The sequence below is a fragment of the Malania oleifera genome, chromosome 4 (assembly GCF_029873635.1).
Source record: "Malania oleifera isolate guangnan ecotype guangnan chromosome 4, ASM2987363v1, whole genome shotgun sequence".
Taxonomy (NCBI): Eukaryota; Viridiplantae; Streptophyta; class Magnoliopsida; order Santalales; family Ximeniaceae; genus Malania; species Malania oleifera.
This window is the reverse complement of record NC_080420.1, coordinates 52,788,598-52,805,289: the sequence shown is the minus strand read 5'-3', so window position 1 is coordinate 52,805,289 and position 16,692 is coordinate 52,788,598. Positions and strand designations below refer to the sequence as shown.

The following is a 16,692-nucleotide window of genomic DNA, read 5'->3' as shown; positions in this document are numbered from 1 at the left end:
ATTATATAATAAAATAATAAAATATTATATATATATATATATATATATGTATATATATATAAGTTATCCCTAAAGGATCAAAGATCCTTTAGGAAGTTTTCTTCTTTTTTTTTCTCTTTCTCTTTGCGAACAGAGAGCCTTCACGCAGCTCCATTTCCCCTCTCTCCCACTCTCCTCAATTTCATCTCCAATATTTGGCCAATCAAAAATTCGAAAATACCATTAGGTTCTACTTGTCGCCACCGACATTTCTACCGGAGCGGATCTATTGTGGGAGCGGCGTAGGCATATCTCCTGGGGTAAGGTCAATTCTCAAACTTACCTCAATTTATCTTAAACTATAAGCCCCATTAACGAATGGAAATTTTCAGGAGACTCATGGGAAGATTCTCTACAATCTAACCAAAGCGAGTTTTCGAATTGATGCTCTGGGGTACCAATCCTAAATAAGGGGTAAGTTTGATAATTTAGGTTTTTATTAGGCTATTTAGGGTATTCAGAACCTAGGGAAATTTTAGGAAAAGTTACTCTAGGGATTGTGACGAATAATATGGTGAAATTTGAATTTCAGGGCTCAAGGGTTTTTGAACATCTAGGGCGTAGGCCGGAGTGTTATCGGGCTTTTTCAGGAATCAGGTAAGGCGATTAAATTAAGTTAGTAATTTTTTGAAACTTGAATCAATTTAATTATTATGTTTATATAAATTTATTTATTTATTCATTTGGGAATTTAAAGGCTATTTTGAAAACCAACCGTTCGAATTGGATTTTACAAACCTAAGATATTGGTATTTTTGAATAAAATGAACGGTAGAAAGCTTGTTTGTTTATATGGATATGTTAAAATGTGAAAAATCGTGTGGCAAATGATTTAATTTTTATGGATTATTGTATGTCTGGATTTAGGATTTTGAAATACTGAATTGTTTGTGAAATACTGAATTGTTTGAGAAATACTAGAAATGCTTGTGAAAATACTGGAATTGTTTATGAAATGCCACAATTTGAACTAACGGCCAATGACCAGGTGTTATTTGACTGGCCAAGGGCCAGGATTATTATTTGACAGTCGAGGACCGATTTTTAATTGACGGCTATATGTCAGATTGTAATTGTGGTTGGGGACCTGGAATAATAGGAAATACATGTGAATTGATATTTTAAATGGTGATTTCTATTATCTAAATTGCATGATATGCTTTATGAACTCTGGGGACCAGTGTATTGTGAGCACGGTACCGTTGCTAGTTAGACCATGTGCACCCACACTGTCTGGATAGAAGTGTAGGGGGTCCAGCCGACTGCCTACGCGAGGTTGAAGTAAGGGCGTCAAACTTGCAGCTGTGTTGTGGATGCCTGCAGATGTGTTTGCAGAGGATGTTGTTTTTGACTTTGTTTGAGCTGATCACCCAGGCTTAGTCCAACCTTCGAGCCGCACAACCCGTGCCATAGGAAAAGTAAATGGTGTGTTTGTCGTAGGGAGTGTCTTATATGCATATCTGTTAATTTATGTGAATACATTTAATTAATAAGATAACCTCGAGAGCTTACTAAGAAAGGTGAGTGTCCTGGTAGCAGTAATGGTACTAGAGCAGAGGGAAGCTACTTGTATAGGCGGGTAATCTTCCCTATCCTCAGTTAATTGTGTGTGTGTGTAAAATAAGAATGTTTTCATAAATATGATTATCTGCTTAGTGAACTGGTTATTTTCTATAGACTAAATGCATGTTGGCCACACACTGACATTAACTTAGTCCTTCCCTTACTGAGTTGTGCCTCACCCCTACTTTACAAACTGTCTTTTCAGGGAATCCTAGAGACCGGGTCTAGCAGGCTAGAGGAGCCGGGCTAGTGGTGTAAATTTTATGTAGGTAGCGTGTAGATAAATATTTCATTTTTGTTTAGTTTTATGGGATGTAATTATGTGAAAATGGATGTATTTTTGTATAAAGATTGTTAGAACTCTAGTAATGTAATTTGAGGATTTTATATTTTATTACTGCTGCGTATGTGTGTTTTATATTTGATGAATAAGGTATCAGGTACACTAACGTCACTAAAGTAGCACTCCGAGCCCACGTGGCAGGTCGGGGTTATTACATTTACTGTATCCTGGCTTTATACCCGCAAGGTTCCCCGCTCACTACCCTAAAAACAACATCCCCCATAACCAAACATCAGTATTTCTTTGCATACTACATTTCTCATAACTGTGGGAAAGGCTAATACTAGATAAAATGTCTTACCCTAAAATTGGGATGAAATTCAACTCACTTCCATCAACGATCAGCTCTGGCATACTTGCAGAGAACTTCACCAAGAGTGTCGTGGTGGCCTCAGATCTTTGATCTAGCGAGAAACAGAGTTGGGATGGAAGAGAGAGGGGGAGGGGAACATTTTAAAGAGAGAGAGAGAGAGAGAGAGAGAGAGAGAGAGAGAGAGAGAGAGAGAGAGAGAAATTCATGCGCTGAAATTCTGTCAAAAATCTGGGTTTCAACTACTTATAGCCCCAGATTCGTCGACGAGACACATCATCTCGTCGATAAGTCCTTTTGAAAGTTCGTCGACGAACCTGCAACCCTCGTCGACGAGTTTCAGACTGCCACAAACTCTCTCTCGGTATCTTCTCATCGACGAGACATGCCCTCGTCGATGAGATCCTCATGAACCTTCATCGACGAAACCCCTGTGTTCGTCAACGAAGCCTTAATTAATTTCTTGGGTTATTACATTCTCCCTTCCTTATAAAATTTCATCCTCGAAATTTACTATCTGTGTTGAATACCATCCATATAATCTATCATGCCATAGAGGCAAACGGTTTACTTATTTTATTACTTACCCTCACTTATGGCGGAGGAATACCATGGTTACATTCTAAGTTCTGGGAGATTGCATATATAAAACTAAAAGACTACTTACTAACTAAATTAATACATGTACCTACAAAAGAAACTTTACCTAACTACTTATACTTTACCTGTTTATCATTAAACCTCTTGCAACAACTACGGGTATCTTTGTCTTATCTACTCCTCGAACTCCTAAGAAGCTTCCTCTATAGCATGATTCTTCCACAAAACTTTTACTAGTTGAATTTCTTTAGTGCGCAGTGCTTGTGTCTTTCTACCCAAGATCTATATTGGTATTTTTTCATAAGTTAATGAATCTTTAAGTTCTATTTCTGCATAGATGATTATGTGGGACGAGTCTGGGACGTATTTTCTCAACATAGCAACATGAAACACGTTGTGTATTCTGGATAAAACTGGCGGCTGAGCTAGTCTGTAAGCCACTAACCCTACTCTTTCTAGTATCTCAAAAGGGCTTATATACCTAGGGCTCAACTTGCCCTTCTTTCCAAACCTCATAACCCCTCTCAGAGGAGCTACCTTCAAGAATACTCGATCTCCCACGTTAAATTCTAATTCTTGGTGGCGAGTGTTTGCATAACCTTTCTGCCAATTCTACGTGGTACTCATTCTTTCTTTAATTAGTCGGACATTTTCATGTGCCTACTGAACAATCTCTGGACCCAAAACTCACCTCTCACCTACTTCATCCCAGAAGAGAGGGGAATGACACCTCCTACCATACAATGCCTCGTAAGGCACTATGCCGATGCTAGGCCGATAACTATTATTATAAGCAAATTCAACTAGCGGCAAAAAACTGAGTCCAGCTACCCCTGAAATCTAGCATGCACGCTCGAAGCATATCTTCTAATGTCTGGATTGTTCTCTCAGTCTGACCATCTGTCTAGCGATGGAAAGTGGTGTTGAATGCTAACTGTGTACCCATAACCTCCTGGAAACTTTTCCAAAATCATGAAGTGAACCAAGGATCCCGGTCTGAGACTATAGATACTGGTACACCATGGACGCAAACTATCTCCTATACATATATTTCAGCCAATCTGTCCATGGAATAGCTTATTTTAATAGGGATGAAATGGGCAGTTTTCGTCAAACGATCAACAATCATCCAAATTACATTCAATCCCTGTCGTACTGGTGGTAACCCAGTAACAATATCCATAGAGTCGTGATCCCATTTCTACTCTGGGATGAACAATGGCTGCAACTGCCCTGCTGGTCTCTAGTGCTCAGCCTTAACCTATTAGCACATCAAACACTGCTGTACAAATTCGATAATTTCTCTTTTCATTCCACTCCACCAGAAATACTCTCCCATATCCCTATACATTTTAGTACTACTAGGATGGACTGTGTATAGTGATCTGTGAGCTTCTTCTAAGATCGTTTTTATGATATCTTCATCTGCCAGCACACACAGTCTGGTTCAAAATCTCAGAACTCCGTCATCAGAGATGCTGAACTCCTCTCCCTAACCATCTCGCACTCTAACCATTACCTCTGCCAATTCTACGTCATCACCCTGAGCGGTCTTTATCTTCTCTTGTAGTGTAGGTTGTACAACCAGGCTAGCAACAAACGCCTGAGGACCTTCTACTAATTCTATACCATACCTCTCCAAATCCATCAAGATTGGGTGCTAAATCTCTATGGCTGCTAGTGCTGGTCCCATTGATTTTCTGCTCAGAGCATCTGCCACCACATTCGCTTTCCTTGGGTAGTAACTAATTGTGCAATCATAATCTTTTATAAGCTCTAGCCATCTTTTTTACCTTATATTCAACTCTTTCTGGGTAAAGAAATATTTCAAGCTCTTGTGGTCTATAAAAATTTCACACTTTCCACCATACAGATAATGCCTCTAGATTTTAAGAGCGTACACCACTGCAACTAACTCCAAATCATGCACAGGATAGTTCTTTTCATATTCTTTAAGTTGTCTAGAAGCATATGCAATGACCCTATCGTGCTGCATCAATACGCACCCAAGTCCCTTCAGGGAAGCATCACTATATATCACAAACCCATCCTCCCTTGATAGGATAGCCAATACTGGGGCAGTAACCAACCTCTATTTCAATTCCTGAAAGCTCTGCTCACAGTCATCAGTCCACTCAAATCTTACATTTTTCCTCGTGAGTAGCATCAACGGACCTGATAAACTGGAGAAACCGTCCGCAAAGCGCCGATAATAACCAGCTAAACCCGGAAAACTCCTAACCACTTGAACATTTCCAAGCCTTACCCAATTTACCACCACCTTTATCTTACTCAGGTCAACAGATACACCTGCCTCAAAGATCACATGGCCGAGAAAAGAAACCTACCTCAGCCAAAATTCACATTTCTTAAAATTTACATACAACTTTCTCTCTCTCAATGTTTGCAATACCAGCCTCAAATGATGCTCGTGCTCCTCAAAAATCCTCGAGTAGACCAGTATATCATCAATAAATACAACTACAAACTGATCCAAATACTGATGGAACACTTAATTCATTAAATCCATGAATACCGCTGGTGCGTTAGTCAACCCAAATGGCATTACTAAGAACTCGTAATGCCCATATGTCGTTCGAAACACAGTTTTTGAGACGTCTTCTACCCTCACTCACACCTGATGATAACCTGACCACAGGTCGATTTTAGACTAGACCTGAGTCCCCTGGAGCTGGTCAAACAAATCGTCGATCCTGGGAAAAGGATATTTATTCTTAGTTGTCATTTTCTTTATCTCTCTGTAATCTATACACATCCTCATAGTCCCATCTTTCTTCTTCACAAATAAAACTAGTGCTCCCCAGGGTGACACGTTGGGCCTGATAAATCCCTTATCCAGCAATTCTTGCAATTAATCTTTTAATTCTTTTAACTCGACTGGGGCCATTCGGTAAGGAGCTTTAGATACTGGTGCTAACCCGAGTAGAAGATCCACTGTAAACTCAACTTCACGGTCTGGTGGCAAGCCAGATAATTCTTCTAAAAATATGTCTGAAAATTCTCTTACCACGGGGATATCAATTTTTTTCATTTCTTCTTTTGGCAATTCTTTTACATAGACGACAAATCCCTGGCAGCCTTCTTAAATCAATTTCCTCACCTAAATAGCTAATGCAAGTTGTGGCGAAGAATGAACCCGTGAACCAAGAAATATGTATTCTTGCTCACCCGGAGGTTTGAAAATCACTTCTTTTAAATGACAGTCAATACTAGCATGATTAACTGTCAACCAATCCATACCCAGAATTATATCAAACCCCTGCATATCTAATATCACCAAATCAGCTGGTTATATCTTTCCCTAAATAGTCACTCGAAAGTCCCTAAGTACCCTCCTACATCTCACCACTATTCCAATCGACGTAGTTACAGCCAACCCAATATCCAACAATTGTGCCTAATACCCCGTTAATTTTGTACATACCAATGAAATAAAAGAGTAGGTGGCACCTGTATCAAATAAAACAACATTTTTATATGAGAAAGCAGTAAGGGTACCTCTAACCACGTCTCCAGCTGCATCAACATCACTTGGCGTCAACGTGTACACTCTTGCCGGTGCAGTATTCCTCTGCTGGCCTCCACAGGGCGCCTGATAACCACCTTAATATGGTCTGGGAGCTGGTGCCTGAGCTGGCAATCCCTAACAAGACCAAGATCTGTGCCTGGGTCTCCCGCATCTGTAGCAGACATCCTCTCTCATCCTTCATTCACCTGGATGTCTACGGCCACATCTAGGATAGGTAGGAACAACCTGTCCACTCTAAGGACCACCTCGGGTCGTCATTCGTCCTTGACTACTCCATATCGATCTCCTCTCCATGGCCCTTGGCTAGAACTCGCCTGTAGATCCTGAATCGCGAACCTCTTCCTCTGACTCTGAGCTGCAACACCTCTCTGCATACCACTCTCAATAATAGCAGCTCTATCCACTACCTCCGCGAACATCAGAGCCCGAAAGACAATGACTTGCTCAAATAAATTCTACCTCGGGCCTTCTTCAAACTTCCTTGCTTTCTTTTCTTCATCCGGTGCTAAGTGTGGGGAAAATGGGATAATTCGATAAATCATGCAGCATACCGAGACACCGTCATCTGCCCCTGAGCCAAATGCAGGAATTCTGCTGCCTTCATGCTTTGAACGATAGCAAGGAAATATTGCTTGAAGAATAACTCCTTGAACCGACTTCATGATCCTGGAACTGAATCCATCCTCTACTCCTCAATCAAACGCGCTGATCTCCACCAGCGCTTTGCCTCTCCTATTAGTTTAAACGATGCAAATTCCACTTTCTGCTCGTCTGTACATGTCAGCACTGCTAAAATCTCCTCAAGATCTTGAACCCAATTCTCAGCTATAATCGGGTCAAGTCCTCAAGCAAAAGAAGGAGGCTTCATCCGCATAAACTGCTCGATCGTGCAGCCACGCTCTCCTTCGCTCCTAGCCATCTCAGCCATCACCTTCTGAGTGACGCTACGTAATACGACATCTATATATCCACCTCCCATACTGGAGGGTCCTAGCCTATCACCTCCTGCATTAGTACCACTGCTCCTTGGATCCATCCTGAAAATTACATAAAACACCATTTCAAAATCCTATCTCTCGTACAAATCTATTTATTTCATTCAACTAAAACCTCAAATTCTCTATTAACTATCACCCATGTTCCTGGCCCAACATCCAATCCTGCAACCTAAACACACGACTCGTCAATAGTTTACTATGGCTTTCCTAAAATCGTCACCCCAAGAAAAATACAGAAACCACCACGAAAATCCTGTATTCAGACCATATAACAAATCCTCAAATTCTTTTCCTATATTCTGGTATTGTATCTGCTGCATTCTAGAGTCTACAAAACCTAGCAACCTAGACTCTAATACCAAACTGTAATGACCTGCTATTTATTTAACATTTTTCTATATATCATAAATATCATCTGTTTGAAATACTACTGAATATATCTCAGGCTCAAAGGAGCATAGAAGAAGCTCTGAATGTCATACAAACCTATGCAGTGATATACAAAAACTGGGAACTGCTAAATACAATACCAGAAAACTATAAGCCTCAAAATGTATGCCAAGATTACAAGAATACCCAGTTACATCGCTAAAATCTGGAATCTACCCCAAACCACTGATATCATAAAAATACCTCCCCTTCCAGTGTGGCAGCGTAAACAATCTCTACCTGCAAGCCTGATCTACTCACCTAGTTAGATTTCTTGAAAAATAGTAAGTCACTAGGATGAGTCAACGCTCAATAAGAGGAAATATGCTATTATTAGTGTGTGGCGGCTGAGTTAGACATTTTAAATATGGAAATAATACTGATACTGTAATCTGAGAAAGCTAATGAACTGTATAGAATATATATGTAATGTAATTTAAAGTACAACTATATTTCTGAGTTTGCTCTCTATACATACTACTAATAAGATAATATAAGCTGCTGCTGTGTGATATATCTGTACATAGGAATTTCTGTTGTACCCTGAGATTCTGTATATCATGATATAACCCCTCATTATAGGGTTGTGCGGTCCATAGGCTAGACTTACTCGGTTAACCTACCAAGCAAGTCAATCTGTCTCTAACATCCGCCAATTAGGCCCACTTCAATCTCTCCGGGCAATCTCCATATCTATCATCATCTAACTGACCACCTCAACCCAGCTCGCTAGGGAGACTGCAATCTCTCCTAACACAGTTAGACGAAATCCACATACTAGTTGAGTAATGTAGTTGCACTCTATCTGTAATAGCAACAGTACCGTGCTTTGCTGTATTTATCTGTCTGTAATTTCCACATGGATTTGATATCGTGTAATATTGTATACAATATAAATATATATTTATCTTGCTGCTTTTAACATGATTTCAAAACAACCATAACACTATAAATCTAATCTGTAATATCTGGAATATCTTACTGATATATCTATAATATCTTTCTGAAATATATGTAATATCTGTAATATCTAACTGTAATATCTTTAATCTCTGTCTGTAATATCTGTAATATCTGTCTGTAATATCTGTAATATTTTTCTGTAATAACTGTAATCTCTGTCTGAGTGTTATGGTTTAGAAATCATGTTATTCTGAGAAATACTATAAGTCTCATTTTCTACTGATAAATTGTATATCTGAATATCTGTAAAATTGTATAATCAACATACTATACAGTAATAAACTCATGCCACACATTTAATTAATCAAAACCTCATGCTTCATATTTATAATTTTACTGAAATAATAATACTCATGATATTCTAGAAAATAGACTGATCATCATGCTTGTAAATATACATACATATTCTGCTGATAAACATTCTAAAAATGCCCTAGCATAGCATATTTCCCTTACCTAAATTCAGAAAAGTCTCTATTGTATCTTGACTTTATACCCGCAGGGTTCCCCGCTCAACACCCTGAAAATAACATCCCTTAGAACCAAACATCAGTATTTCTTTGCATACTACATTTCTTATAACTGTGGGAAAGGCTATTACTAGATAAAATGTCTTACCCTAAAATTGGGATGAAATTCAAATCACTTCCATCAACCATCAACTCCGGCAAACTTGCAGAGAACTTCACCAAGAGCATCGTGGTGACCTCAGAACTTTGATCCGGTAAGAACGGAGCCGAGATCAAAGAGAGAAAGGGAGGGGAACGTTTTAGAGAGAGAGAAAGAAATTCCTACGCTGAAATTCTGTCAAAAATTCAGGTTTCAACTACTTATAGCCCCAGATTCGTCGACGAGACACGTCATCTCGTCGACGAGTCATGTAGAAAGTTCATCGAAGAACCTGGACCCCTCGTCGACGAGTTTTAGACGGCCACAAACTCTCTCTCATTATCTTCTCATCAACAAGACATGCCTTTGTTGACGAGATCCTCATGAACCTTCGTCGACGAAACCCTTGTGTTCGTCGAAGAAGCCCTGATTAATTTATTAGGTTATTACAGTACCCCCACGGCTTAGATTCTCGACGTATGCAGCAAACCGACACAGAGTTTTGGGTCATCGTACCCCCACGGCTCGGATTCTTCACATGCGCACCAGACTGACATAGAAGTTTGGATCATCGTACCCTCATGGCTCGGATTGTCCACATCCGCAGCAAACCAACACAGAGGTTTTTGTCATCGTACCCCCACGGCTCAGATTCTCCACTTCCACAGCAAACCGACACAGAGGTATAGGTCATCGTACCCCCATGACTCGGATTCTCCACGTCCGCAGCAAACCGACACAAAAGTTTGGGTTGTCGTACCCTCATAACTCAGATTCTAATATCCGACACATGACATCTCTCTAGTTTGAACCCCTACATCTGACACTGATCACTAACCCCCGCTAACCCTTAATTTCATAAATAAATAAAAAATAAAAATAAAAACGCTCCCTCATTTTCATTGCATTTTTTCCCTCTCTGGTAGGAAACAACACCTAATTGACCCAGAAGCACGAAACGAGTCAGCAACCTATTTAAAATAGGTGTCTTTTACCTTTTCAGACTTATTGCTTCAAATAACGTTGAAGAGATCCTATTGTTACATTGACGCAACGAAGCCTACAAAGAGGGGCAGTTGTCGACACCCCAATTTTAACCAAGCTACCCCAAGGAAACCCAATGAAACAAGAGTTGACTTTGAGCCCCGGATGACCCCAAGTTTTGGAATTAAGACCTAAGTCCTTCAATCAAGTCCTTCTGATTGCACTCAAGTCTCTTAAAAGTCAAAAATATGATTTAGAGTTGAGTCTTGTAAATGTCGAGTCCAAGTTTTAGGTTTTTAAGCTAATTGTTAGGATTTGTTTATGGTAATTTTAATTAATTATTTTTAGTTACAAAATAAATTATGATTGTTGCATAGGATCCCTATAGTGGTATGAGGTTTCGAGTCTTGGGAACCCGAAAGTTGCGCACCCCTAACTTGTTTGATTACAAAATATATTTTCTTTAGTTGAGTCCCCATAACTTTCTAAAAATGTTGAATCCAGGTTTCCCTTTATGATTGTAATTTTAAAAATCCAAAATCCAAAAATTATTTAAGAGTGCTCATAATGAACGAGCATGCCACTTTTATGTTAAAGTCAAGTGTTTCTTCATAAATGGAGTTTTTAGTTTAAAAAACCTAGTGCAGAATTCCCATATTTGATCGAACCTAAACCCTTGATTCCAAAATCACCATTGTCTATAATAAGTTGGATCTTGTCCTCAAAGGTTTGATTTTAATTTCAATTTCCAGGAGTCCGGGAATTTTCAAGGTAGGGATCAAGTTTCCAAAATTGGGTCTTAATTTCAAACTGGTCTTATTCAAGTTTCCAAGGTTATATCTGTTTTTTTTTTTTTTGGTCAACTTACTTGGTCAAAATTAGTCGAATTGCTTGGTCAAAGTTGACCAATTCAATTGGTCAAAATCGATCAATGTGCTCGGTCAAAATTGGTCAACATTGGGATTCGTAACCTAAGGGAGCATCGGCTAGTTGGGAGTGCATGTGTGCACATACACGTGTAGGGATGAAGACATGCAAAAGGGCAAGTGTGCAAGGTAAAATAAAGTTGCAAGACACAGAAAGGTAAGAAAATAAATGCATACAAACTAGGGGTACACACGTCACAATACAGAAGAAAAATAAAAAAGGAAAAGGAAAATTACAAAACATAAAAATAAAATAAAATAAAATAAAAAAGAAAAAAAAGTGGATGCCATGCCCGCCAGTCTCAATATGCCACCTGGAAGCCCCAAAATCCCCGCAAGTCCCAGCATGGCACCTGGATTACCCACCTGCACAAAAGAGTAAAGCCAAGTAAAATTAGTTAGCGAAAGAAAAAGGAGAAATACAAAGAGAAAATAAAAATAAAGATACCTTACCCACAAGTTTGGTGTTGCTAGCAGGAAGCCCCTAAAAAGCCGGCAAATCGGGGGGGTCCACCAGAGCAACTCATCTGCGCACAGGAAGAATGAAAATTAGAAATCAAAAAGAGAGGGGAGAGTCACATGTGCAAGTTTGTTAAGGGAAATTATTCCCTGACACAGGTCGTTGGTGGGGAATTGCTAAGGAAGAATTGGCGCCAGAATCATCCTAGAGCCTCCCAATAAATAGGAAGGCTCCCACCACTATAAAGGACCCCCGAAGGGCATAGAAAAACTCTGCGAAAAATTAGGAGAAAATAAAAACAGAGGAAAAATCAGAGAGACTCTACTAGAATTGAGAGAAATTGTGAGCATTTCATCGTGTACAACAATTCATAGCAATTCAGGAGTTCAGACAGTTTACAGAGCCAAGGAGGATCAGAAAGAGAGCTATAGAAGAGACCAAAGGAAGGATCAGTGAAGAGAAGCTCTGCACTATACGGTGCAGAGCAAAGAAAAGCTTTGCATCACAGAAGTAAAGCAACCATTCAAAAAAGCCGAGCAAACTGCAAAAGGTTCAATATACCAGGACAATCATAACCAGACACCAGACAAGCACACCCACTGGAGAAGAAAACCGAGGAGGGGAAAGATCTGAGGTAACACACATGCGTAAATGATTACATCTTAAATTGTGTTATGTGTGAACTATGAAGTGCAGGTACCCTTTTAGTGTTCTGGTTCTCATTTGAAAGTGAACTCAGGTTAAACCTGAACCTGAACTCGGGTTTTTTTTCTTTGATGCCCCTTTGATCTGGATTCAAATCCGGGTTCGAGTCCATTTCGAACCACGATCAATACCCGAGCCCACTCCCCACATTTTAAAACCTAGGTCTGGGTCTAAGTTCGAAGTCAAGGCCCACCTTCTCCAACAGAACCCAAGCCCAGCCGATTCTCAAAATTCAACCAGCCCACTTTGTTTTAAAAACTGAAACCCGAGCCTATTTTCAAAAAAATCAGAGGCCAACTTAACTCTCACACTCCTGGGTCCCTATTTTCAATTCAACCCTTGGCTCGTTTTTAAAATACCCTCGACCTATTTTAAAATTCTAACCCTCAAGCCCGTTTTTGAAAATCCCAAGACCCGAGCTTTGTTTTAAAATCCAGGCCCAATGACTCTTTTAAAAAATGACCCAAGCCCATTTCTAAATTTTAAAACTCAATTAGGCTGGCCCCATTTTAAAGAAACCCAGGCCCTGTTTTAAAATTCAAATTGGGTCGGCCCCATTTTAAAGAAACCAAGCCCTGTTTTAAAATTCAAATTGGGCCGGCCCCATTTTAAAAAACGCGGGCTCTGTTTTTGAAAAACAGAAACAGGTCAGCCCGTTTTGTGACTCAAGCCCATTCTTCTAAATCAAACTCAGGCCCAAGTCCCTCGAGCCCATTGTCATAAGTCCTAAGGTCAACACGTGACCTGAACACGTGCCAATCACTCGCCCAATGTACCTTACTAAGCTCACCCGAGTTCGTGCAGTCAACACATGCACACTCACCCGGGCATGAGTCGACCCCGGTTTCACTCACCCACTAACTCACCCAGGCCGAGACGAGAGTAACTCGTCTTTGAACTCACCAAACTCTAATCCTGAAACCCTAACTTGAACAGACCCACACACAGATTTGTACAATAGCCAACACCATTGATCACAAGCAGAACTGAATCCCACCAAAAAAACAAGAAAAATAAGGAGGGAAAGAAAATACTCATCTTGCATTTTGAACAGTATCAGCTAACCAAGGTGACCATCCTCGAAAGGGCAAACCAACGAATATGGGCTTAGACCCTTTAGATTTTGATAGACTAGGTACTATCAGTAGCAACGACCGAGCCACGTTTCTCTTTCGGGCCACCTAAGGATGAAACAGAGAAAGTGAGAGAAGCGGAGAGCAGGGAGAGTTGCATAAAAGAGAAGCAAAGAATAGGGAGAGTTACAAAAAAGAGAGGAAGAGTAGGGAGAGCATCAGAAAGGGTGAGAGAAGAGAGATGGAGATTTAGGGTTTCGAGTAAGGCTTTGGAAAGCTCAGAGAGAACTCTAAGGAAGAATAGAGAGGGCAAGAGAGAGAGAGAGAGAGAGAGAGAGAAAGCTTTCAAAATGAAAAATGAAAAAATGAACAAAACGAAAAAATTGGGTTCAAGTATCTTGACCCTTGGAGCCACCGGATCTTGACATGTGGCTGCATCCTCACCATCCAGTATGAATAAATCCTGGCCATCCTTTGTGTGTCTTCTGAACACGGCCACGATCACGCCAAGTCACCAATCCATGTGCACTGGATTATCCACCATTCGATCAAGGAAGCCTGGCACGACTGAGATCCACATGCGTCATCAATCCGCAAGTGCATGAATCACCATCATTCGATCCCTGCAGGGCATCAACGGCCCTAATCTCTATTTCCTAGAAGCTATCATATTGACAGCTAGCAGCATACCAACGGTAGAGATCGCCCCGCATAGGAGCCATTAAATGCTGCTAGTTCCCCCTTCATAAATGCTCGCCTATCCTTACAACTGTTTGGAGAAACGTGTTCATCCTATTTCCCAAGCAATCAATACTGGTGGACGTCGTTTGAACCTACCATTGGATCATCGCTTCTGCCAACGGCCCAGATCACCTCGCATCACCCTATCAGCATCAAGCGTTCGTGCGTTCTCCACGACCATCCGATCCCTTCATCCATCAACGATCAAGATTGGCTGTGTCAGGAGTCATGATGGACTCATGAACCACCATGCAGACGGTGACACGTAGCACTCCTCTTCCCCTCACACGCTCAGCCTGTCGTGGCTCTCCAAGAGCTCTTCGATCCGAGTTTCCTATTGACGATCAGGATTGAGCCACAACAAGGATTCCCTCCGAAAGTCCCTAGCCGCTCGAATGCTGACACATAGCACGGTTTCAAACCGGATGGTCTTGATCAAGCCTTAAACCAATTTTCTCCATACCGGTCAAAGTCTGACCGGTCCAACCCCTCCTCTAAAATGGTTCGGTCTAGTTTTCTTTTATTTTAATTTTTAAATTAACTCTTTTAAACATCAAATAACTCATAAAAATTCAGGAAAAACGTCAAAAAATCTAGAAAAATAAGAGAAAATTCCTTTAAAAAAAAATTAAAGTCATTTTGAAAATAATTCCCTCACACATGTTCATTCACAAGCACTCTCACCCTCATGCTCTCACACCCTCATACATACACATGTATGTACGCACTCATACAAGTACATTTCCATCCACACATGCATGCACATGCATATACATCCCCACACACGTACACTTTCATTCATGAATGTCCACACTCATTCATACAAACACACACACGCATGCACATGCATGTACACCCTCACACGCGTAAACACGTTTGCATACAACATATTCACACACACGTGCACATGCATGTCCACACTCATTCATACAAATTCACACACAAATGCACATCATGTTTACACTCATTCCTACAAAATCACACACATACATGCACGCACATGCATGTACACACTCACACAAGCACATCTTCATTTGTGAATGCATTCTAACACTCACACACATACATGCGTGCACATGCATGTACACACTCACACGAGCACATTTTTCATTCATGCATACATTCCCACACTTACATATACCTGTGCATATAATATACACCCATACACATTTACACACATTCCATGCACCCACTAAAATGCCCACTAACACGTGCGCCCCGTGGGCACCACATGTTGATATGGTCTCGACCAAGACCTTAAACTAGTTTTTCCCCGGAATCAATCAACGTTTGACTGGTCCATCGTTCCCCGAACTGGTTCGCGCCGATTTTCTTCACTTCACTTGTTTATTATTATTTAAACATCCAGAAAGTTCACAGAAAATCCACAAAAATTCAAAAAAACTCAAAAAATTTCCAAAAATATCTTCAAAACTTTAACTTCCATGGTTTTTGTCTTAATTTTATTTACGCTATTTTGAAGTTTGGGAAAAATATTGAAAAATAAAAAAAAATCATAAAAAATGTTTTCACACTTAGAAAAAAAAATCACAAAAATATTTATTAGGCCCAAAAAATCATTTCCATCCCGAACAAAATTTCAAAAACCTCCTGGAATACTATCTTCATACTTAGAAAAATCCTACAAATTTCAAAACCCCGGGAGTGTATTTTCGTAAATTATTTTCTCGATTTTCCATCTCGATGATTGCAACAAAGAGTATGGACTCTTCAGAGTATTAGATTGCCCCGGTTCTGATGGAATACCTATATAGTATTCATTTTGTGCATTTTCTTTGATTTTCGAGAGGGAGTAATTTTAAAGGCTTATTAGATTTATTTTAGGATAATTTTCGATTAATCTAGTACCGTTCGTAAGAACGGGCGCGTAGGGGGTGCTAATATCTTCCCCTCACGTAACCGTACTCCCGAGCCCGACTTTAGTGACGTAGACCGATTCTACCCCTAAAGGGTAGCAATCAAGTGTTCTAACCGCATTTCAAAAGATTAATGGTGACTCCATACACTATGTTTTCCACGAAAATATCTTTTTCAAAATACACATCCATTTTTCCTCATTCGCAGCTGCACCATTGTTAGAGTAGTTTCTGGCGGGTCCGGAATGTCGTGACAGTTCTAGATTGGCTTAGACCCGATTAGGAAAGTTAGGTGCACCATCCTGGTAAGGTGTGGTTCTAGGTTGAGGTCAGCCTTGTGCTAATTGACCTGATTGTAATTGGTGCCGCTCCACCCGTTAAGTGAGCATTAGTGGAATCCTCTAGCTTGCGAGTTGAGGTGGGGATGTAGACAGTATTGGCCGAACCCCGATAACATATCGTGTATGCACTTTACATTTCCGCAATTTATTTACTACACGTGTATGTTATATTATGAATGTT

General features: G+C 40.2%; 1 long non-coding RNA gene across 1 annotated transcript; it reads right to left on the bottom strand.

The window, feature by feature from the left end:
- Positions 1–11,470: 11,470 nt before the first annotated feature.
- LOC131152665 (uncharacterized) lies at positions 11,471–13,510 on the bottom strand. Its single transcript, XR_009136080.1, has 2 exons — positions 11,768–13,510; positions 11,471–11,680 (listed from the first exon to the last, which is right to left on the bottom strand). It is a non-coding gene; the product is annotated as an uncharacterized LOC131152665 (long non-coding RNA).
- Positions 13,511–16,692: the final 3,182 nt, after the last annotated feature.